Below are 23,091 nucleotides of genomic sequence, written 5' to 3'. Positions count from 1 at the left end.
CCTCATCTGTGAAATGATAAGTGCCATGGCACCTTCTACAATTCATCTGTGGACAAATGATTCCAGACCAAGCGAGTTTGGTGAATGCTGCAAAGTACATACTAATCCATCTTACTGGAGGTTCACAAAGCAGATTAGCATTACTGTTTTCATTCTAGGACCAAATATATAAAGAACAATCCTTACTTCATATGCTTACATCTTTGGTCTACAACCATTTCCTTTTCTCTTTCTTTTAGCAATATTACAGGCATGTATAAGCCTACTACTCAATCACAAGTCCAAAACTTTTGTAGTAGCTTACATTTCTCAACTAAGATAGCCCTCATCCCAAACTCTATGCTTATTATTTCCTTTCACTTGATACAGTCTATATCACAAATATATACTATTAGGAATGCTACATATAATTTATTACATATACATACAGTCGTGGTATAGTGAGTTGCTACACTACATAAAATCTTGACACTTGCCTAACACTGAGTCAGGTTTTAAAGTCTACACACTTACTAGCTCCTCCAATCTCTAGTCAAGCCCTTATCATCTCCAAATAGATGATTTTATTATTTTTCTGAATATATTTTGCCTAACTTCTGTCTTTCCCCTCTTCTGTCCATTTTCACACAGCCCTCAGAGTCATCTTTCTAACGCACAAACTAATCATAGAATTCCCTCCTATTCATACATTTCAGAGATGCCCCGAGGACTGAAGGATAAAGTCCAAAATCCTTGTAAGGACGGTGGCAAATGGTTTAATGCCCTAACCCCTCCTATCTCAGTAAGACACTATATTAAAATATGGTTTTGCCTTCCCCCTCGCCTAACTGTGGAATCTGTTTCTCCATCCTCTTGAATCTAGGTTAGGCTATAACTTACTTTGACCAATGGAATATGGTAGAAATGACATAATGTGACTTTGGGGTTAAGCTTTAAAAAGTCCTATTTCTTCTACTTCTCCTACCTCAGAAAACATCCCAGAGACAGCCAGGGAAGGCAGCTGAACTAACCTACTGGCAGACGAAAGACCACGTAGAGAAAAACTGAAGAATCTCAGCCAAAAGCTAAAACCAATGGCCAAACATGTGAGTGAGGTCCCTTTGCAGCTTCCAGTACAGCTGAATCTCTAGCTGAGACAACACATATGTGAATCCAGGCAAAATCAACATAGGAATCTCCAAACTCTCAGACCTATTAACAATCATGATTGTTTTAATTCACTAGGTTTTGGTATGGTTTGTTGTATAGCAATGGGTAACTGTAAAACCTTTTTTAAGATCTCCTTGAAATACTGAAGGTGGTACATAGTAGATGCTCTCGGGAAGATAAAAGAGCTGATCTTCTTCTTCTTCTTGGGCAGCCAGAACTAGAAGATCTGACTCAAAAATAATTATGGATGAAGCTTTTGTGTCATAGAGTGAACCTCTAATCAAGTTCATAAAAAAACCTACAAAAGTTTTGATTTGATTTTATTTAAATTCGATTAACATATAGTGTCTCATTAGTTACAGAGGTAGAGTGCAGTTATTCATCAGTTGCATGTCACACCCAGTGCTTATTATATCATGTGCCCTCCTTAATCCCCATCATCCAGTTACTCCATCCTCCATGCACCTCCTTCCAGGAACCCTCAGTTTGTTTCCTATGTAAGAGTCTCTTATGGTTTTTGTCCTTCTCTGATTTTTGTATTATTTTATTTTTCCCTCACTTCCTATGCTCCTGTTTTGTTTCTTAAATTTCACATATGAGTGAAATCATATAATTGTCTTACTCTGATTGACTTATTTTGCTTAGCATAATACCCTCTAGTTCTATCCACGTCATTGCAAATGGTAAGACTTCGGATTTTTTTATGACTGAATATATATATATATATATCATATATATACCACATGTTCTTTATCCACTCATCTGTCGATGGACATTTGGGCTCTTCCCATAGTTTGCCATTGTGAACATTGCTGCTATAAACATTGGGGTGCAGGTGCCCCTTTGGATCACTACATTTGTATACTTTGGGAAAATACTTAGTATTGTTGGGTTGTGCAGTAGCTTTGTTTTTAACTTTCTGAGGCATCTCCATACTGGTTTTTTTTTTTTTTTTCAGAGTGACTGTACTAACTTGGATTCCCATCAACAGTGTAAACTACAAAATTTTTAAGAGAATCATATTGGTGAAAATGCTGACAGTTTGAATTAAAAAGGACAAAGGTAGTTCAAAATGGGCTCCCAGTTTTCTATATTCGGGAAACAGGCTATAGTAAGCTAAACATCTACAAACATGGGTCATTTGTTTTCTTTTGTTTTTACAGCTCTCTTGAGACATAATTCACATACCACAAAATTCATTCATTTAAAATGTACCATTATTTTAATTTATAAATTTGAAGCCATCACTACAATAAATTTTAGAATATTTTTATCATCTCAATCGGAAAAAAAATATGATTTAGCTAGCGCCTACCATCCCCTCCTCCCTACCCTCCTTTCCATCCCTAAGCAACCAATAACCTATTTTTCTGTTATTTGAAGGACTTGTCAGATTGTTTTCCAAAGTAGTTGTGATTTTGCTTTCCCACTAGCAGTCCAAAGGTTTCTGGTTTCTCCACATCCTTCCCAACACTTATTATTATCTTATATTTTGACTCTAGCCTACTGGGTATGAAGTAATATCTCACTGTGGTTATGATTTGCATTTACTTGATGACTAATGATCAACAGCATATTTTCATATGACTATCAGCCATTTGTATGTTTTCTTTGGAACAATGTCTATTGAGATCCTTTGCCCTTTTTGTATTATTTCTTATTTTTATTATTCAGTTGTAAGAATTCTTTATGTAAGAAATCTTTATGTATGTACAAATTCCTTATCAGATATATGATTTTCAAATATATCTGTAGTCTTTAGGTTGTCTTTCTACCTTCTTGATAGAAATCTTTGAAACATAAAAATTTTACTTTGATGAAGCTCAATTTATGTTTTTCCTCTTGTTGCTTATGTTCTGGGGTCATATCTAAAAACCCATTGCCAAATCATGAAGATTTACCTCTGTATTCTTCTAAGAATTCTATAGTTTTAGCTCTTACACTTAGATTTTTTAATCCATTTTGGTTAATTTTTATATAGTGTGAGGTAAGGATCCAACTTCATTCTTCTGTGACTATATCCAGTTGTCCCAGAATCATTTGTTGAAAACATTATTCTTTTCCCATTAAATGGTCTTGGCATCTTTGACAAATAATAGTTGTCCATATATCTATATACACAACTTTTATTGGAGTCATGAAAAAGAATGGACTGGGAGTCTTATATAAATTATATGGAGAAGAGTGGTGCCTCTTTTCAGTAACTCCTTTCCTGGAAACAAAAGATGGGGTATTTATTAACTATCACTGTTTTCTAAGAATACAGAGCTCAGATAAAGTCCAACATTGTTAATCTCTACTTTTGCTCAATACGAAGGAATAGAGTAGGTTTCTGAACAACTAAAAGACAAGCATAAACCTTCTGAGTGAGACAAAGTAGGATCTCTCTAGGACTTTTGTTGGTGTTGTTGATATAAAATAAGTTGAACCATCGGTTTGAGAGGTTACAGCAAAAGTCAATTGTTTTAGAATCCAGAAGTCCAGACATCTTAAACACGGATACCTGAAATTAAAAAGAGAAAATATAAAAAAAAAAAAAAAAAAAAAAAAAAAAAAAAAAAAAGAGAAAATATTAATATAAAAGATTGAGTTAAAGCAAATAACTAGGAATCGACCCTGTGAGTCACAGATTTAGTGGATTCCAAGAGGCTGGTGGAAGAAAATCTTTTGATAAAGCAGTACTGCTGTGGAAATAAATGAAGGCCACCCAAATGAGAATGAGCAAAGACTATTTATTTAGAGCTTGCTATCATATGGGAGTCAGCCACCATCACTTACTTCTAGCAGAGACTCAAGGCAGGAAGATTAGTGGGCGACCTGTATAATAGACTAAAAAGGAAAAAAGACTTTAGGTATGCCCTGATAGAAAGCAGTTGGCATGAAGAAGTTGGGATGAAACTAACTAGAATTAGGGTATGCTATGTAACTAATTAGGGGAGCATTTTTGGCTTTTTATAGTTGGTCTTAAATCGGAAATGAGGAACAAAAATTAGGGAAGCAGGCAGTTGTTGGTTAACCAAGATTTAACCATTGGGGCAGTTGCTGCAGAGATGGTGATTTGGCTTACCAGGCTAATTGCTACTGAGGTTATGGAAATTTTTCTGTGTAGGTGCAAAAAGAAACACCATTCCTTATAGTCTTATTAGACTATTCCTTATGGTCTCATTTGATGAGACTAGAATTGCCCAGAGGTTTTATAAAGGGATGCAGTCATAGATGGCATATCCAGCTGTCAGTAAGACTGAGGGTAGTGGCTACTATTTGAGATAGTCTAATGATGGAATTATGATGAATATGTTCTGACCTAATAATTACATAAGGAGGGGAAAGAATGGAGAGAAAAAGCCATTATGTGTGAATAACAACCAAGGGTCTATAGGAAATAAGGATGATTATTAACAGACATATAAGGCAAGAATCAGACAGAGGTCTTGGTCCAACACTCAAGGCAGAAACTACTCATCATCTGAAACCATCTATTGTTCCGAAGGTATTCAGTGAGCTGTTTCCTTCCCAAGATGATGTGTGTTTACAAGATCTCTGAATATCCTCAATGTGAATTCCCCAATTAAAGTAGCCTTCCAATTGTGTGAAACTCTGAATTGCTTCTTTAATCTCTTCAATCATAAAACATGAAACCAAGCATTGACTCTCTGGCATTTTACTATTTTATTTGTTATTAATCATACCTGATAAAGCTCCTTCCATTGAGATCAAAGGCAGTGGTTTTCCTCTGATGTATCTTCCAATAGACAAAATATCTTAGTTGAAGATCATAAAAAGGAGCACCTGAGTGGTTCAGTGGTTGAGCGTCTGCCTTTGGCTCAGATCATGATCCTGGGGTCCTGGGATCAAGTCCTGCATCAGGTTCCCCACAGGGAGTCAGCTTCTCCCTCTGCCTGTGTCTCAGCCTCTTTATCTGTGTCTCTCATGGTTAAATAAATAAAATCTTAAAAAAAAAAGATCATGAAGAGATGATTTAGAAAAATGATTTAGGGTATCATCTTAACCATTGATGATAGAACTGGGGGTATAATACAAGAGTCCCTTGTAAATTTTTGCCATGTCACCATGCAGTAGAGTGAAATCTAATATTGGAGATAAAATTCTCAAATATGTGCATCTTGCAGTCACTAGTTCATAGGGGGATATCTGATGTGTCCCTGAGGGAGTGAACTGCATAGCTATAAGAGCTAGTGAAAGTACTTTTGGCAAAGAGAGCTCGAGGATTTCTCAAAGTCTTGTTAATTTAAATTTAAGAATTTCCATCAGTCTTTTTAACCTTTTCAGGAAGGAGATTGTGGGTGATAAGAACAGTATAGCTTTTAAGTAAAGGTAACATCTTATAGAATTGTCTTACAAGGCTGTCGGTTAAGTGTGCATCCTGACTTCTAGATATAAAAGCTGAGATGCGCCAGGTTGAAAACACAAAATCAAGCAGTTTTTTAGTGACCATGATGCCTGTAATTTTTCAACAAAGGAATGTTACAGCACATCCTGAATATAGATATACAATAACTAAAACCTTTTCAAATCTCATATAGGTTGAAGCTAGTTAAAATCCATCTGAAGGTGTTCAAAGTGCCACCGAGGGTCCTGGCTGTGACTCCCCTTTACAGTTTTTCCCGGATTAAGTTGTTGATAGATGATACATGACTTGAAAATAACCTCAGCTGTCTTTTTAAAGTTTTCTCACCAATGTTAAGATAATAATCACTTCATCTCTTCCATGATGAATAGTTTCATGAAGAAATTTAGTTAATACCCATTTTAACTTATCTGATTTAACTAGGCAGCCATTTTGAGAGTGCCAGAGATTATCTGAGTGAAAGATGCAACCAGATCCTTCTTTTTCAAAAACTGGATGCTATATATTGATGTTTTTAATGGTCTCTTTGAAACCCTCCAGAGATATATCCTTTGAGGGTTTAGGTAAGATCATAACCTTCATTAAGGCAGCATTTTTAGCATAATTACCTGCTAGAGCATTTTCTTTAGCTTCTGTATTATCTCTTTTTTACATAGGCCTCAATATTTTTAACGGCCATCCTTCTAGGAATCTAAAGATTTCTTAATTTGCTGTCCATTTTTAGGAGGAAACCAGCAGAGCTGAGAACTCCCTTTGCTGTGATTAAAACATCCCAGTGTCTTGTACTTGTCCAAAAGCAGATCTGCTATCTATGTATTTGTGTCTGCTCTCTGATCTTTAGCTAGTTGAAAAGCTCTAGGAAGTGCAATAAGTTTTGCCATGTGGGCTGATTTTACTTCATGTAGGGGACTTTATTCTAAAGGATGATCTTAAATTACTGATAGTATATTCTGCTTAATAACTCATTTCAGGTGAAGAATCGTCCCTCAACAAATAATACTAGATCAGATTTCTAGGTGGGATCTATAATATATTGTTTCTTCCAGGTACAGAAATCTCTCTAAGGGAAATGAGACAATCATATTGTTGCCATTCTTTTAGGAACAGGGGAGTGGTAAGTTTCAGGGTGTTTCAGAAGTGAAGAGTGATGTGAGAAGAGAGAGTAACAGAATCTCTTAAGAGGTTAACCAGTTGGCTGAAAAGTACTGTGTGTTCTCAGTCAATAACAATGTCTGTGTTGCATGAGGAACCATGAGGTTAAGTAGAGAGCCTAGAACTAGTTCAGCAGAAGCATCGACAAGTCTTGCCATGAAACTGATTACCTTAAATCAAAGGGAAAAAGCCTTTACAGCTGGGTCAAAGGTGAGTCAGTAGTAAGCAACTGGTTTTTGATGATTCCCATGAAATTGAGTTGAAACCTTAAGGGCTTGTAGAAATTGTTCATGCACAATTCAAGTTCAATTCAGTTCAGTGAAATGGCTTTTGTAGTTAGGAATGCCTAAGGAAAGAGACTATTGTTAGACTTTCTTTAGGGTATAGAAGACCTGTTTGGGCTCCCAGATCAGAGTCTCTTACTGAAGACTTAGACAATTCATAAAGAAGTGTTGCAATCACAGAAAAGTTTGGCACCCATAGCCTTTAATTTCCAGTTAAGCCTAGAAATCCTCCTACTTTTCACCTTGAAAGAGGTCTAGAGTAAGTTTGGATAGTCTTTAATCTATTGGGAGAGTGTTTCCCTACCTTAGAGGGGTCATTTCCTAAATAAAGGACAGTGTTTTGAAACATTTGTCATCTACCTTTTGAAACATTGTGTTCTTTTCCTATTAAGGCTGAGAATAAGCAAATGATCCTTTTAACAAGCTTCCTTGTTCCCCGAACAAAGTAAAAGATTATATTATATTATATTATATTATATTATATTATATTATATTATACTATATTACATTATATTATATTATATTATTAATCAGAACTGAATAGCAAGGGAAATTTGGATCTTGATTGATTAAGGATATGAGAGAAATAATAGATGGCTTCCGTGCACCTCTGAAGCATGACCTCCCAGGGATGTTGTCCTCTTCAGTGAAGGCAAAAAGATGTTGATTCTCTTGGTCTAGAGGCATGCTGAAAAAGGCAAGGGAAAGATCTACCACAGTGAAGCAAGTGGCTATAGGCAGAATAAATGACCGGGTGGTATTTGAATTACATACTACATAGAAACAAAAGATAATAATTTTGTTGATGGTCTTGAAGTCTTCAACAATTTATAACTTCATCCTATGGTTTCTTTTTTGTCAGGATGAGAGTGTTACAAGGGCTACTACAGACTATGAGATCTTTGAATATAAGGTTTTTAAAATAGCTTTAAGCTCTTCCTTTGTGTCTGGCCTCAAAGGATATTGGGAAAGTTTGGGTGATGATTTGATAGGGTCTATCTGAATTGTAATAGTTCTCCTCCAATTCCATTCCAATTCCAATGTTGGAAATTTTAGCCCATAAAGTGTCAGGTATGGTGTCAAGATCTTTATCAGAAGTATGTAGTAAATATTACAGAGAAGGCAAAGGTATATCCAGAGAAACCCAATTTGATTATAAATAGAGGAGTCTTCTCAAATCCCAAGAAATAGTTCCTCTCATGTGTGTTTGCAAAACCCACTTGCATAATATATATTTCCTTACTAACTTTCCAAGGATGGCAGAGAGAAAAAAAAAAAAGGAATATTTTTCAGTCAAGGATACAAGGGTTACAGTTAAGGGCTGTGAATTATGTAAAATGCCTGCTTCAAGATTTGTGTGGAATCAGAAAAGACCCCAAATTGCCAGGGGAATATTGAAAAAGAAAACCAGAGCCTGAGGCATCACAATGTCGGATTTCAAATTGTACTACAAAACTGTGATCATCAAGACAGTGTGGTACTTGCACAAAGACAGACACATAGATCAATGGAATAGAATAGAGATCCCAGAAATGGGCCCTCAATTCTATGGTCAACTAATATTCGACAAAGGAGAATAGACTATCCACTGGAAAAAGGACAGTCTCTTCAAAAATGGTGCTGGGAAAAGTGCAGAAGAATGAAACTAGACCATTCTCTTACACCATACACAAAGATAAACTCAAAATGGATGAAAGATCTAAATGTGAGACAAGAATCCATTAAAATCCTAGAGGAGAACACAGGCAACACCCTTTTGAACTTGGCCAAAGCAACTTCTTACAAGATACATCTATGAAGGCAAGGGAAACAAAAGCAAAAATTAACTAGTGGGACTTCATCAAGATAAAAAGCTTCTGCACAGCAAAAGAAATATTCAACAAAACTAGAAAACAACCTACAGAATGGGAGAAGATATTTGCAAATGACGTTATCAGGTAAAGAGCTAGTATCCAAGATCTATAAAGCACTTCTTAAACTCAACTGCAAAGAAACAAACAATCCAATCATGAAATGGGCAGAAGACATGAACAGAAATTTCACCAGAGAAGACCTACACATGTGCACATGAGAAAATGCTCTACATCACTTACCATCAGGAAAATACAAATCAAAACCACAATGAGATACCACCTCACACCAGTGAGAATGGGGAAAATTAACAAGACAAGAAACAACAAAAGTTGGAGAGGATGTGGAGAAAGGGGAATCCTCTTGCACTGTTGGTGGGAATATGAACGGTCCAGCCACTCTGGAAAACTGTGTGGAGGTTCCTCAAAGAGTTAAAAATAGAGCTACCCTATGACCCAGCCATTGCACTGCTAGGGATTTACCCCAAAGATACAGATGCAGTGGAAAGCCCAGATGCCTGCACCCCAATATTTATAGCACCAATGTCTACAATAGCCAAACTGTGGAAGGAGCCTCGGTGTCCATCGAAAGATGAATGGATAAAGAAGCTGTGGTCTATGGATTCAACGGAATATTTCTCAGCCATTAGAAATGACGAATACCCAGCATTTGCTTCGATGGGGATGTAAATGGAGGGTATTATGCTGAGTGAAGTAAGTCAATCGGAGAAGGACAATCATCATATGATTTTACTCATACGAGGAATATAAAAAATAGTGAAAGGGATTATAAGGGAAAGGAGGGAAACTGAGTGGGAAAAACTAGAGAGGGAGACAAACCATGAGAGACTCCTAACTCTGGGAAACGAAAAAAAGGTTGCCGAAGCGGAGGTGGGTGGGCAATTGGGGTAACTGGGTGACGGGCACTGAGGATCAGGGCACTTGACAGGATGAGCACTGGGTGTTATACTATATGTTGGCAAATCTAACTCCAATAAAAATATATTTTTTAAAAAATTAAAAAATAATTTAAAAAAAATTTTTAAATACCTGCTTTTATGTGCTATGTTTTCTCTGAAGAAGAGGTTGAGTAATGATGGTAGAATTTAAAAAGAAAGAGTATTACTCATTATCTACCAGGAATTAATGAGGTTCACCATCTATATTTGTAATTCACTTTGCTTGCTTAAAACTAATCCAGAATAGTGAATGCATTTTCCTTTCTTATTGATCTAAATTGAAGGGAGTTTTTTGTTTTTTTGGTTTGAATTTTGTTGCGGTGAGACAATTATTTTTCCAGTGCCCCTTCTTTTTACAATATCTACAAGTGTCCTTATCAATGGGTGGCTGGTTGGGAAGTGGTCTACTTAGCTGTTTGATCTTTAGGGCTACACATTTAAGTCTTGTCTCATTTTTATCCTAAAGCCATTTCAAAATGTTATGTCAGGTGTTTTACTTCAGATAACGGGGCTATTTCCTGTTATAAGTTATTTCTTCGAATTAGGTACTTAGTTTCAGGTTCAGCTCCATTAACAAAATGAAATAAAAGGGCTGCTAGTCAATCAGCATCTTCTTTCACACCCACGTGTTTTTGGAAGATATGTTTTAGTGTAACCTAAAAAGCGTCTCATAGTTTCATCTTTTATTGCATGATTGATTTATGGTTCAATCAATGTTTATTGATTGAACCAATGTATGGTGTCCGGGAGACTTTGCCCTATTTTTTGAGCTTTTTTGTGACCCTCAAGCTTATTGTTGGAAAGAGGGATGCTGTAGGTCCCATTCTGGGTAGGTCCAGTCAGCTTTTACCATATAGGATTCAGCATCTGAGCTTCCAACCAACTCATGTACAAGTTAATATACATCAAGTAACTCTGGGTCATATGCACCAAAAAGAATTCTAAATTCTTTTATGAGTATTTGTTGATCTTGTTTAGGTTTAAAGAAATCTGGATTTACTCAGGAAATTACTTTGTTGCTTATGTTTGCCAACTTCCTCATAGCTTTGGTCAAAGAATCTTTCAGTGAAGTAATATTTTATTTAAACTTTCTTTGGAGGTCTCTGCATACCAATCAAAAAGTGTTGCCCATGAGGACTGAGAAGTCATATTCCTTTATTTTTTCAGGAATCTTTCAAATGAACAATTTTGTGGAAGTCAAATGCTCTCCCTCATCCCGAGTGCCCATTAAAGGCTTAAATTGTACTAGGGAAAATTATGTCATTTGGAAAGATAAGTATAAAAGTAAGCACTGTCGTGAGAGTGGATATACAAAGCAAGAGTTTTCCCGGAGGAGGAGAAGACTGAGATTTAGATGATTCCATGAGAGCTGCCAGTGCTGGTAGAAATGAAATGGTTCTGCAGTTCACATCTCAAACTCCAAACTCAACAATCTGTGCCATCTAACACATGGAATATCAGAGAGAATGCTCTTTCTCAATCAAAAAGGGAAAACAAAAAAAGCCCTCAGGACCAAAATTTGAGACAGAAACAGCACCTCATCCACTTTTACTGGTGACCTACAACAAAACTTGTCCAAATGGGCAGTTGTGGCAAGAAGAGCAAACTCATAGGTCTGTGAGGCTGGTGAGCAATAGGCTTAGAAAGCATATGCCTATGTTCTACTATGATTCTTCTTCTTAGATATAACACTTTTAGACGGTACTCCATGGGACAGTAACACAAATGCAAAAAAAAAAAAAAAAAGAAAAAAGATGAAAAGAATAGCTTGATTCCACCAATGACGCCAAACAAATGGGTGGGCACTGATGACAAAACCTGGGTACCAAACTCAGAAGAAATGACCAAAGAAATCAACATGAAGAGAGTAGAGTTCAGGTCTGTGCTGACTTACCACTTATTGTGGACTTGACAAGCAGTGAGCAGTGAGGCACAATGGGTTCTATGTGCCTGGTTGAAAACTGGAGGCCGTGGTGATGGTCGGCGCAAACTATATCTTGATGGAAACTCTGAGAAAGCTGTAGTAATAAATGAAAATCACTGAAATGAAAACAAACAGATGCTATTGATTCAGAGCTTGCTATAGCAAAGGAGTTACCACCATCACCTGAGATGAGCAGAAACTCAAATGCAGGTAGAGTAGTGGAAAGCTCTAGAGTAGAAAAGGGGAAGGTTTCAGGTAATGCCCTAACTGGAGACTGTTGGCTTACAGAAGCTAGAGGACTAACTAGAAGTGGACCATCCTATATGATTGGTCAGAGTACATATTTGACTTTCTATGGTTCATCCTAAGTGAAAAATATGAGCAAAAATTAGAGAAGCTGGCAATTATTGACTAGGCCCTGATTTGGGACTGATGTTGATCAGGTTATACTAAGCTGCTTAGACTAATTGCTATAGAGGCTGTTGATCAGGGCTCCATTTTGTATATGGTCTGGCCATTATTTGTTTCTGTATTCAGTCTCTTACCACTCATTGAATTTTTTGAATCCGAGACACCAGTTGTTTTGGTGGTGTTGTCCACAGCATTGGTTACTACTCCAGTAAGGAATGGATAACCTGAGACTTTCACCAGACTTGCTTGGTAGTCCAAACAGTGGACTATTCAGGGAAAGAACTGGACCATGAATGGTTAGTTGGCATGATGAGTCCTTCTAGTTTTATAAAAAGTTCTTAGACTTGAGCTTGCAATAACTCTTCAGATCTTGCAGGCAAAGACCAGTTACAAGGCAACTTTAGAGTCCCAACAAAAACTTGGCAATCAATTTGTAGTTCTCAATGACTCAATGACAAGCAGGAGGCAGAAAAATTGAAAACCTTGCTTTTAAGCTATGATTAGTTTGTAGCCAAATATTGAAGGAACCTGGAAGAACTGAAGAACTGAAAATTTGGTAAGAGTTCACAAGCTGTGCAAGGTGAGAAAATGCAATTTAGAAGTAAACACCGAAATGGTTTTTCAACAGGAAATGAGAAACCTTGGTTACCAGACAAGACAAAGTTTGAATATCCATCAGATACCTGCAGTTTATAGAGGTGTAAAATAGCCCAAAGACAATGAATAGGGTCAGAATCTGGTAATCCAGAAGAGCATGCCATAGTTTCCCATTGAAACACAAAATGCTCTCTTTAGTCCCTTTCTTCCCTTTGATCAAAGACAATCTCAAAGAAAGATCATTCTTGATCACAAAACAAAGCTGATCTCATTAGACATGGCCCAGCTGTTTACATAGATGCAGCAAGAATGACAAACTACCACATAGGTCTTCTATTTTGCTTTGAAGGACATTTTCATAAAGAACTTCAGATTAGACTTTCCAATGCCTCTTGAGGATAGGAAGCCAAGCCACAACTTCACCATCATTTTTCACCTGCAGTACCTATGATTTGGTGGAAGTCCTCTCTTCCTGAGGTCCCCAAAATGTCCTAAGCTTCCTGAGCCCGCCAGGAAGTGACCTTCCTTGCTCACCTATAAGGCTGAGAACCCTATAAAGCCAGTTACTGGGCCAGTTTTCCCAAGAAGGACTTGGTAAGTGTTGGCCCCAGAAAGTCAACCTTAGTCCTGAAAAATGTCTGGTCACATCTGTTGAAATGAGCATCACTTGCAAATGTGATGTTGTAGACAACGCCAGCCTTGATTGCATAACCAGTGTTGCCAATTCTGTCCTCATAACAAGGTGGACGGATTCTTACTGAATCTATGCAAATAACTAGAGTGCCATGAAAACAGGAATCCTCAATAAGAATTCCCCAAATTGGCAGCCCTGGTGGCTCAGCGGTTTAGCGCCACCTTCGGCCCAGGGCCTGATCCTGGAGACCCGGGATCGAGTTCCACGTCGGGCTCCCTGCATGGAGCTTGCTTCTCCCTCTGCCTGTGTCTCTGCCTCTCTCTATGTGTCTCTCATGAATAAATAAATAAAATCTTAAAAAAAAATTCCCCAAATTTAGAAGGATGAGTCAGAGCAGAAAAGATAAGGGTTTCATTTTTGCTTTACAAGAGCATAGTCTACTCAATTGTTATGAGTAATGAATAGCTCAGCAGAAAAGAGAGAGTGGTTCCTTACAACCAGAAAGCAGAGCATTAAAGCATCAGCACTGTTCCAAACAAAGCCCATATCTATGCAGTTTATTCAATTCATTCAGTGCTTTATAATTAATTCCTGTTCCACTTGATCTTGGGTTAGTCATCTCATGAACACATCTGCTTCTTGACTGGATGTCTGGAATTCCTGACTCAGTCCACTGGTAGGATCTCATAGTTATTGAAGTAATACTATCAGAAGCCTGGACCCAAGAGTACCTGGCACAGTCTTCTTCACCAGGCTTTTAGTCCTTTGTTGAAGCAATTCCAGGTGCTTTCATGGAAGCATCAGAAGTAAAACAAAACATGCAAACTCTCTGTAGATGACAAAAGACTAGAAATATCTATTGTTTACTTACTATGAGAATGATCTGAAGAGAATTCATTACAAGAATAATGCAATTACGAGCATATCTGATTGTTTCTGTGGCATGCAAAATGAAATCAAGTCAATCCAAAAAAGTTGTTGACAAAATATGTATAAACACAAAGATTTATGCCTATTTTCAAAGAAGAGTAGAGATTACACCTATTTTATGAAAATAGATTAACATCATCTTACAGACAAATTATAAGATATAAAAATTCCAAAACATTAGATACCATATACACCTAGCACAAAGTTAGACTATACCAACAATATATCAAGATTATCAAGTAAATAGAGCCAATACATCTAACATAGCTTCTAAACATCAGTAATAAATTAATAAAACTCTATAGATAAATGATGTGAATCCCCAATAGAATACTACTGCCCCAAATACACTACTAGATTCAAGTTCAAAAGTAAAGTTACAACCAAGGTAATGTGTTTTAAAAATAATTGAAATTATGTCCGCTAATACAATACTGCTTTTGTCTCATAGGCAAAGCAACACCAAGACTGATAAATAGAAACATATCATGGACAGCAAAAGCATTGATCATCGTCTATGACCTTCCCATATACAATTTTTTAAATATTTATTTTAATAACATCTTACCCACACAAATTTAACCTAGGGAAGTCTAGGCATTTCTTCTGATTTGAGAATATTTCCCATGCAACTCATCGCCAGTAACATACCAAATAACCCTCATTATTCCTAACATTTCTCTTTTTACAAGGTGAAAGAACAAAAATCATAGTGACTTTTGGGAGACCCTAAAATTTGGGTGCTGACAAGGCTAATCAAACTTTGAGCTTGATAAAACTTTAGGACCACAAGGCCTTCAAACCCATGTATATTTTCTGTGCTTAAACTTGCTCACCCATCTCAAGTGCAGACCCCGCCCTATGTGCTTAGCCACAAACCAATACTTCCTGCCTTGACTTCCCTGTTAGTACAATATTTGATGAATATTAAGTTTTAAGAACGCACTCGCACACCAGCTTTCGCATCCCCACCTCCTACTCTCCATGGCCACCTATCCCAGGTGTCTCTGCATTTAAAAGCTTTGTCCACCCACCCCTCCCCAGAGACATTCTTGACTTAGTCTTCATGCAGCTTCCTATAATGATATTTTCTTCCTACTGCAATAACTTTCTTAAGGAAATCCTTCAAACTAATGTGCAGATTGCATTTTTTTTCTTTGACAGTTATGACGTTGTGACTCTGACAGAATGCCAAATAACCTCAGGATCTTGCTTTCTTCACCCCAGGGTCAACGCCATCTTAGCAGATGCTGGGTCCTTTCATGGCTGGGATGGGAAGTCGGGATCCACAGTGGTGAGTCTCACTCCTGGTCCAGTGTTCCAAACATGTGTCTGTTTTAGTATGGTAAAGACTGGGCTTTATTCTTCATTTTTGTCTTTTTTCTTCCTTCTATTTCTCTCCTTCTTCTGGCTTTCCTGGGTGTGATTAAAGCCTCTGCCTCTCTCCTGGGATATCATACCTTGGATTAAAGTCCTTAGCACCAACAGGTATTCCTTTCATTATCAAGGGAAATTGTCAATCTAACCATAGTTCCACACACTCTTCCCTGTGTGGGGTAAGCTTGGACATTATTCACACTGATTTCACCCAATCTCTTCAAAATGACAGAATTTCACTGAAAAAAAACAAAAAAACAAAAACAAAAACAAAAACAAACAAAAAACCTAGAATTTCAATGGCCTCTTTGGGGAACTTGGGATCTTTGCAAATTTGTTTATTCTGAGTAGGGATTTTGAATCTCATGACTCCAAGATCACATCCAAACAGTGAACTGCTTGTATTGTTTGGTACAAAGAAACAGAATAATGTCCCTCTCACAAAAACTTTCAGAGACCACTGCTTCCTTCAAAAACCAAGTCCCTCCTCAGTGTCTTCTAAGACCTCTGCCTTCCCATCACCATCGCCTAACTTCTGCTTCCTTTTTTCCACCCCCAACTTGTCCTTCAGCTCCCTAGAATCCTTTGTTCTTCCCCTGTCAACACGTCTACCGCCTCCTCTCCATTATCCACGCTGCCAGTTCTTCCCTCTCTCACTCAGGGTCCTCAACTCCCTGTAGACACCTGAAGTTTAAGTGCCCTGCTATTGTGGGGGCTCTGAGGAGTTCTACTACACCAGGAGAAAAAGCCTGCGGCTGCAAAAGCTAATTGGAACAGGCTGCATGTTATCTCCGCTCAGATGGGCTTCAGAGACACCAGATGGCCACTTGGTTTCTCCTCCATCATTCTCCCAAAATGCAGCCCACAACCTCCACAGGATTACAGGTCAGGGCAAAGCACATCGTAAGGGTCTCCTCCACAAATACTGGGGGAGCTGCTTTACCTCTTACATTGAGCAAGTTACTTCAATTTGCCCCATCTGCCAGAAATACAATCTTTGTAAAAATGTAAAAGTAAGGCAAGATTAGAGTCAGCTCTTTTGTATGAGCCAGTGAGTTTTGAGTTTCCGTGTTTATAACTTGCACCAGGGCTAAATTTTTTAATTAAAAATTAAAGCTATAAGCTTTTTGTGTCTATCTCTATGTGTGTATATATATGTATATACATATGTTCTATTATGCATGCATAGTATTTTCTTACCTCCAAATGGTATTACCACATTAAATTCTAAAATCCCTTAAAAGAGATCCTTTTGGATTGGCTAAGAGATAAATAAGAGTTTATAGAATTTTGACCTTCCTGGAATTCCCAGAAATCAATAAAATTAAATCTCTAATTTGTTGAATATGGGGGGGAGTATTCTTATAGAAACTTACTAAAAAGTTTTTAAAATTCAAGTTCATATGATTTAGGTAAATCTTTGGCAAATGAGACTATTTCTAATGTTGTTGGTTTAATAAATACAGTAATGCCTTTGAGTTTTCAGCCTTGCAAAAACACTTTTTTATTTTACTCAAGTGTGTTTTTCCTAAACTCATTCAGGTGCTTACATTTTGCTTGATAAAAGTATATTCTAACAATATGTTTAATATGTTCATGGCATATCATGTCTCAGAATTATTATGTTGTATTTTTTTCTCTGTAAAAAATATGCTTATACACTTTCATAAATTAGATATAATAGCCAGTCTTCTCTGAAAATATGATTAATTACTCTGGCATGTTTTGTCTAAAATTTCTTGAACTGACTTTTTTAAATGTCACATAAAAATCTAATTTCCTTATTAATTGTACTATTTTTATATATTTTTAGAGTGAACTTTGATCAGATCTTTCACCTTTAAAAATTATCAAAAATACATCAACCATGGCTATTTTAAGTTTTTTGTTATCTACAAGTGGTTATGTGTTTTAGTCTAATGATTCCCGAAGAGCCTTGCAAATCAGCTCCAGCTGTGTGCTTCCTCTTAAACCAAATATCTTAGAGACCTGTGGAAATGACCATTCCAGGTACTCTTGGGTATAGGCTTCTAGTGGCATTGCTTCAATAAATTGGGGACCACACTGTTGGACTAAAGTCAGGATTTCTAGAACTCTAGTGGAAAAGAATATGAATTTATAAGACTGCTAATCCAAGTTAGAGCAGAACAAGAATTAATTACATAGCACTGGATGAACTGATGATTCATGATTATGGGCTTTGTTTGGAACAGTGCTGATGCTTTAATGCTCCGCTTTAAAGGAACCACTCTCTCTTTTCTGCTGAGCTATTTATCACTCATAACAATTGAGTAGACTGTGCTCTTGTAAAGCAAAAATGAAACACATATCTTTTCTGCTCTGACTCATCCTTCCAAATTTGGGGAATTCTTATTGAGGATTCCTGTTTTCATGGCACTCTAGTTATTTGCATAGATTCAGTAAGAATCCGTCCACCTTGTTATGAGGACAGAATTGGCAACACTGGTTATGCAATCAAGGCTGACGTTGTCTACAACGTCACATTTGCAAGTGATGCTCATTTCATCAGATATGACCAGACATTTTTCAGGACTAAGGTTGACTTTCTGGGGCCAACACTTACCAAGTCCTTCTTGGGAAAACTGGCCCAGTAACTGGCTTTATAGGGTTCTCAGCCTTATAGGTGAGCAAGGAAGGTCACTTCCTGGCGGGCTCAGGAAGCTTAGGACATTTTGGGGACCTCAGGAAGAGAGGACTTCCACCAAATCATAGGTACTGCAGGTGAAAAATGATGGTGAAGTTGTGGCTTGGCTTCCTATCCTCAAGAGGCATTGGAAAGTCTAATCTGAAGTTCTTTATGAAAATGTCCTTCAAAGCAAAATAGAAGACCTATGTGGTAGTTTGTCATTCTTGCTGCATCTATGTAAACAGCTGGGCCATGTCTAATGAGATCAGCTTTGTTTTGTGATCAAGAATGATCTTTCTTTGAGATTGTCTTTGATCAAAGGGAAGAAAGGGACTAAAGAGAGCATTTTGTGTTTCAATGGGAAACTATGGCATGCTCTTCTGGATTACCAGATTCTGACTCTATTCATTGTCTTTGAGGTACTTAGCACCTCTATAAACGGCAGGTATTTCATTAATATGCAAACTGTCCTGTCTGATAGATGCTTAATTAGCTCCCTTTCCCATTATGGATAAACTACCTACTTATAAATTGGACTTGGATCTGTTACTTTACAGAGATTGTCAACTCTTACCAAATTTTCAGTTCTTCCAGTTTCCCTCAATATCTGACTGCAACCTTTCAAACTAACTTGTCCATCTTTTCTCCCCTCCCTCCTGACTTCAAGTCACTGAGAACTAAAACATGATTGCCCAGATCCTTATTAGGATCCTACATTGCCTTGTAACTGGTCTTTTTCCTCAGGATCTGAAGAAACACTGTATTAGTCCTTGCAGGAACCCTACTTCTACCTGGACAAGCTGCTGTGTGGGTCACTAAGAAAGTCCGGTGAAATGTTCGGGTCATGCATGCCCTCCTAAGGGAGGGAACCCAGGCTCTGGACTACATAATTAAGAGCCTAATACAATTCAGGGAGCAGTGCTGCACAATCAAACTCTTTCATCCACTGACCTCCTGAATTTCACTGGACTAGATACTCTTTGGGTTTGACATCTGGCTCTTTAATAAATTCCTTTGCATTTTATCTTTTTTATTCAGGCATCCCACTGAAGGACACAGAAACAACTGACCTTTGCCTGAACATCAAACAGATGGTTCACTAGTCTTCTGCTAGGGATAGCACTGAGAAAATGCTGATATCAGGGTCTGTTTTGCTCAGCCATCCCCTCTTTCAGTTATTCCTGAATTGTTCATGGAGAGTGTCTCTGAGCCCACCTCAAACAAGGAGAGGGACTGAAAAGCTGATGAAACTTTGTGCTTCACAGGAGTTTAGGCTGCTTCGCTGAAGACCACTAGGCCTCAACTCTAAATTCACTTCCCACACTTTAGTTTGTTTACTTCACCTGAGACCCAGAATCCCAAGCCCACGTGTTGGAGCACAAACTAACTTTCCAGCTTTAGCTTCTCTATTAGTACAATATTTGATGCATTTCATTAAGTTCCAAGGCTCCTCCCGCACACCAGATGTTAGCATGGCATCGTTCTTGTGCTTTCCACAGACACCTATCACAGTGTCTCTGCTTACAGAAGCGTTGCTCCCTTCCCCTTGCCTGAAACTGTTCTGGCTTAGATTTCAAGCATCTTTCTGCAATGGTTTTGCTCAATAATGTCTTTCCTTACTCAGGTTCAGACTTCACTTTTTTTTTTCCTTGACAATTTCCTTGGCAAAAGATATCATTTAGGATTTGATTTCTGGAAGGTGAAATATAAAAAGCAGTCAGGAAGTTTGAACACTTGATTAAATGGGACCATGGATTACTAAGAAACAATAGTTGGTCATCTAGTTAACCAAAACAACAATATAAGTTTTAAAGAAGATATATGAGTTATGTGACTATAAAGGACTTCAGTTCTTTTTAAGTGAAAAGGCTTTGTTCTCTCAAATAATTAAAGATATGACAAAGTCAACAATATAGGAAATTATTCTAATAAGACCCTGAATGGTTGTTTTATAGGCAGATTATTTTCAAGGTAAAAAAATATATATATTTTACAAGCACTTATTAAGAGAAGACCAGTAATCCAAAAAAATTTGTTATTTTAATAGAAAACCAAATGTTAGTTTTGAAATAGTATATTTAGTACTAATACTCTTACTAAAAAAATCTTATAAATAAACTTGTAAACCTTAGCCAGCTTTGACTATAAGAAGTAAAATTCCCTTTCCATGAACCATCTGCAACTTTCTCTATCCAGACAAGTTTTATCATATACTTCTCTCTCTCTCTCTCTCTCTCTCTCTCTCTCTCTCTCTCTTTCTATCTCCCTTTCTTTCATTTTAGAATAAGTCATTTTACTTTGGAACAAAGCTTCCCTTGTTTTCCTTAACAAACTACCTCCTGCACACATTGCATGCAAAGCTGTTCCTCTCTATTGCTCTCACTCCTAATAGAGCCTTATTCACATATATTGATTCTAAGTTTTTGCTACAGCCACTTCTATTGCATGGAGAAGACTAGGAGGTGGTGTATGAGAAGAGGTATTCCCAGGGCATGTGTTCAAATGGCAAGGCAGATCTTATTAGAGCTACTGCAGTAAAGGAGAGACTTCTATATAGACCTGAGTCTTATCCCATACAGCACAGTCAGCCAGAGATCTGCAGCCAGTGAGCCAATTGAAGGGGTAGGTGGATGGAAAATTATTGACAGAAAAAAAAGGGGGGGGGTAATTATTGACAGGAACTTTGTTAGACACCAAAATAGGGATATTCCTGCTAAATTGGCTTAACGGGATTCTTACTAAAAGCAGGCCAAGGGTTTAGATATCCAGTGCAGGGTACGAAGAATTCAATCAGACATCAAGGATAATCAGATATAAAGGATGATTGTCAACTAACTAGCATAAGATTCCTTGCTAAAATGGGGCTCAGCAGGCCAAGGTCAAGACCTTATCTAGAAGAAGGCTCAGAGGAGCCTGACTAAAGTCTGGTCAAGGAAGGAGTGTTTGCTAGTAAAATAACTGTAAACTGTCTTTCATACACCAGTATTTTCTAGCAGACTAGCAGAGCTTATAAATATACATCTCATAACTTTTTATAGCCATGAATGTCCCTCATAGTATAGCTTCTCAATGTGGCAAAAATGAACATGTCCATTAACAAACTCAAATAGATAGCTTCTCTGTATTATATAAAAATGAGAGGCAAAAAGTATATAAAAATGAAATTGTTTAACAATTAATGCTTCAGTATTTTATTCTACTTAGTTATGCTCTAGGTATCTAATGAATATTCATGAATTAACTCAATTAGCATCAGCCCAAGGTTTTAAGTTACCAAATGATTTTGGAAGCCTTCTTAAAGCTGACATTCTACACAACATAGTTACTTTTGAAATTAAGTTTGTCCAAATAATGACTTAATTTGACTAAATATAAATTTACATTTTTTATAATCTTGAAATATAGTAACTGAAATGATAGCACATTAAATCAGCAAAACTTTATAAGTTAAGGAGAAATATGCCCACGTAAAATAAAAAATATATGTTTGTATTACACTTAATGCTGACAACTCAGAGGATATAGCTATTTTTATTAAACCAACAATATTAAATTAGTTTCATTTGCCAAAGTTACCTAAATTATGTAAACTTGAATTCTTAGAACATTCAAGAATGTATTCTGAGCACATTGAAAGTATTCGAAATTTAATTTTTTCAGTATTTGAGAATTTTTAGGAATAGTGCCATTTGTGTAAGACCTTAGTTAGCTCTAAGTCAAATAAAACACAGCTCTTTCTAAAAAATTTGTAATCTATTTAGTAATACCATCTGGAGGTAGGAAAATACTACATACCTATAGACACATAAACATACATCTAAATCTAGAAAACTTACATCTTCGATTACAAAATTTCATACCATATATCAGGGGTAAACCCAGAAATACAAAACTCACTTTCATATACAACTCATTTTCTTCCTAATTCTTACTTGATTTGAGGTCAAAATGGAGAAAAATGGACAACAGAGAAGAATAACAAACTCCATTTTCTGTCATCTTTCATTCGATAGAGACAAAGTATCTATAAACCAATATTCATTTGCAGAGATAGCCAAATGGTCTAACTATAAAACAAACAAAACAAAATGAAATCTATCACCAGAAACCAACTAAAGTACTCAGAAAGAATCAAAATTAAATTCTTAGCATGCTTCCAACAGACAACATCTGGAACATAGGACCAGAATCAGGACTTACCTTTAGACCCTTAGGTTGCCAGCCATAACTACAGTACAAATGGCTCCAAATGGCCTTATTACCTGACTGGAGCAGATGGGAATCTGAAGGCAAGTTCTGATCCTGAGTCATAGCACCAAACTGTCAAAGACAAAAAACAGACAAGTTAGGAGAATAATATGATATCACAAGCAGTATCAACCCCAGTCTAAATATCTTCGGAACAGCTCAGCTTTTATACACATTTTGCAAATGAGGTGGTTTACACTGTGGTTTTTGCAAACTGAAAAATAAGCCCTAGTCATCAAAACAGGAAATGGTTGGTTTTCCCAAATATGGTTAACTTCAGAGAACAAAGAGGTTTAATCTCCCTTAATCAATCATGAGATAAAGAACAGGAAGCTGAAGTGTCTGTTTTGCCTTGTCAGCAGATTCAGACCAAAGGAGAAAGTTTGCTGGGTTTTGTCACACGTGATCAAAGATCTGGTAGCAAAGAGTTCAAGCAGAAGTGACAACAAAAGGAATGAAATTTCTAGCCACCCCTGAAGCTAGGCTCAGTCATGTCTCCTTCCTCAGCCTAGCACACTCTTCTGGCTCTTCTGTATGGAGTGCACTTACTTTCCATGCTC

General features: G+C 37.1%; 1 long non-coding RNA gene across 4 annotated transcripts; it reads right to left on the bottom strand.

Annotated features, from left to right (window-relative positions):
• Positions 1-2,352: 2,352 nt before the first annotated feature.
• On the bottom strand, positions 2,353-18,125 carry LOC140603833 (uncharacterized). Of its 4 annotated transcripts, XR_012006811.1 has the most exons (6): positions 12,233-18,125; positions 11,658-11,781; positions 7,563-7,642; positions 6,841-7,016; positions 4,839-5,098; positions 2,353-3,652 (listed from the first exon to the last, which is right to left on the bottom strand). It is a non-coding gene; the product is annotated as an uncharacterized lncRNA (long non-coding RNA). The 4 variants fall into 4 exon arrangements; XR_012006810.1 differs by lacking the exon at positions 7,563-7,642 and having other exon boundaries at positions 11,658-11,803; positions 12,233-18,121; XR_012006809.1 differs by lacking the exon at positions 7,563-7,642 and having other exon boundaries at positions 12,233-18,120.
• Between the last annotated feature and the right edge of the window lie 4,966 nt (positions 18,126-23,091).

The sequence above is a fragment of the Canis lupus genome, chromosome 14 (genome assembly GCF_048164855.1).
Source record: "Canis lupus baileyi chromosome 14, mCanLup2.hap1, whole genome shotgun sequence".
Lineage (NCBI taxonomy): Eukaryota > Metazoa > Chordata > Mammalia > Carnivora > Canidae > Canis > Canis lupus.
Note: the sequence above shows the minus strand (reverse complement) of the source record. Positions and strands in the feature narration are given on the sequence as shown.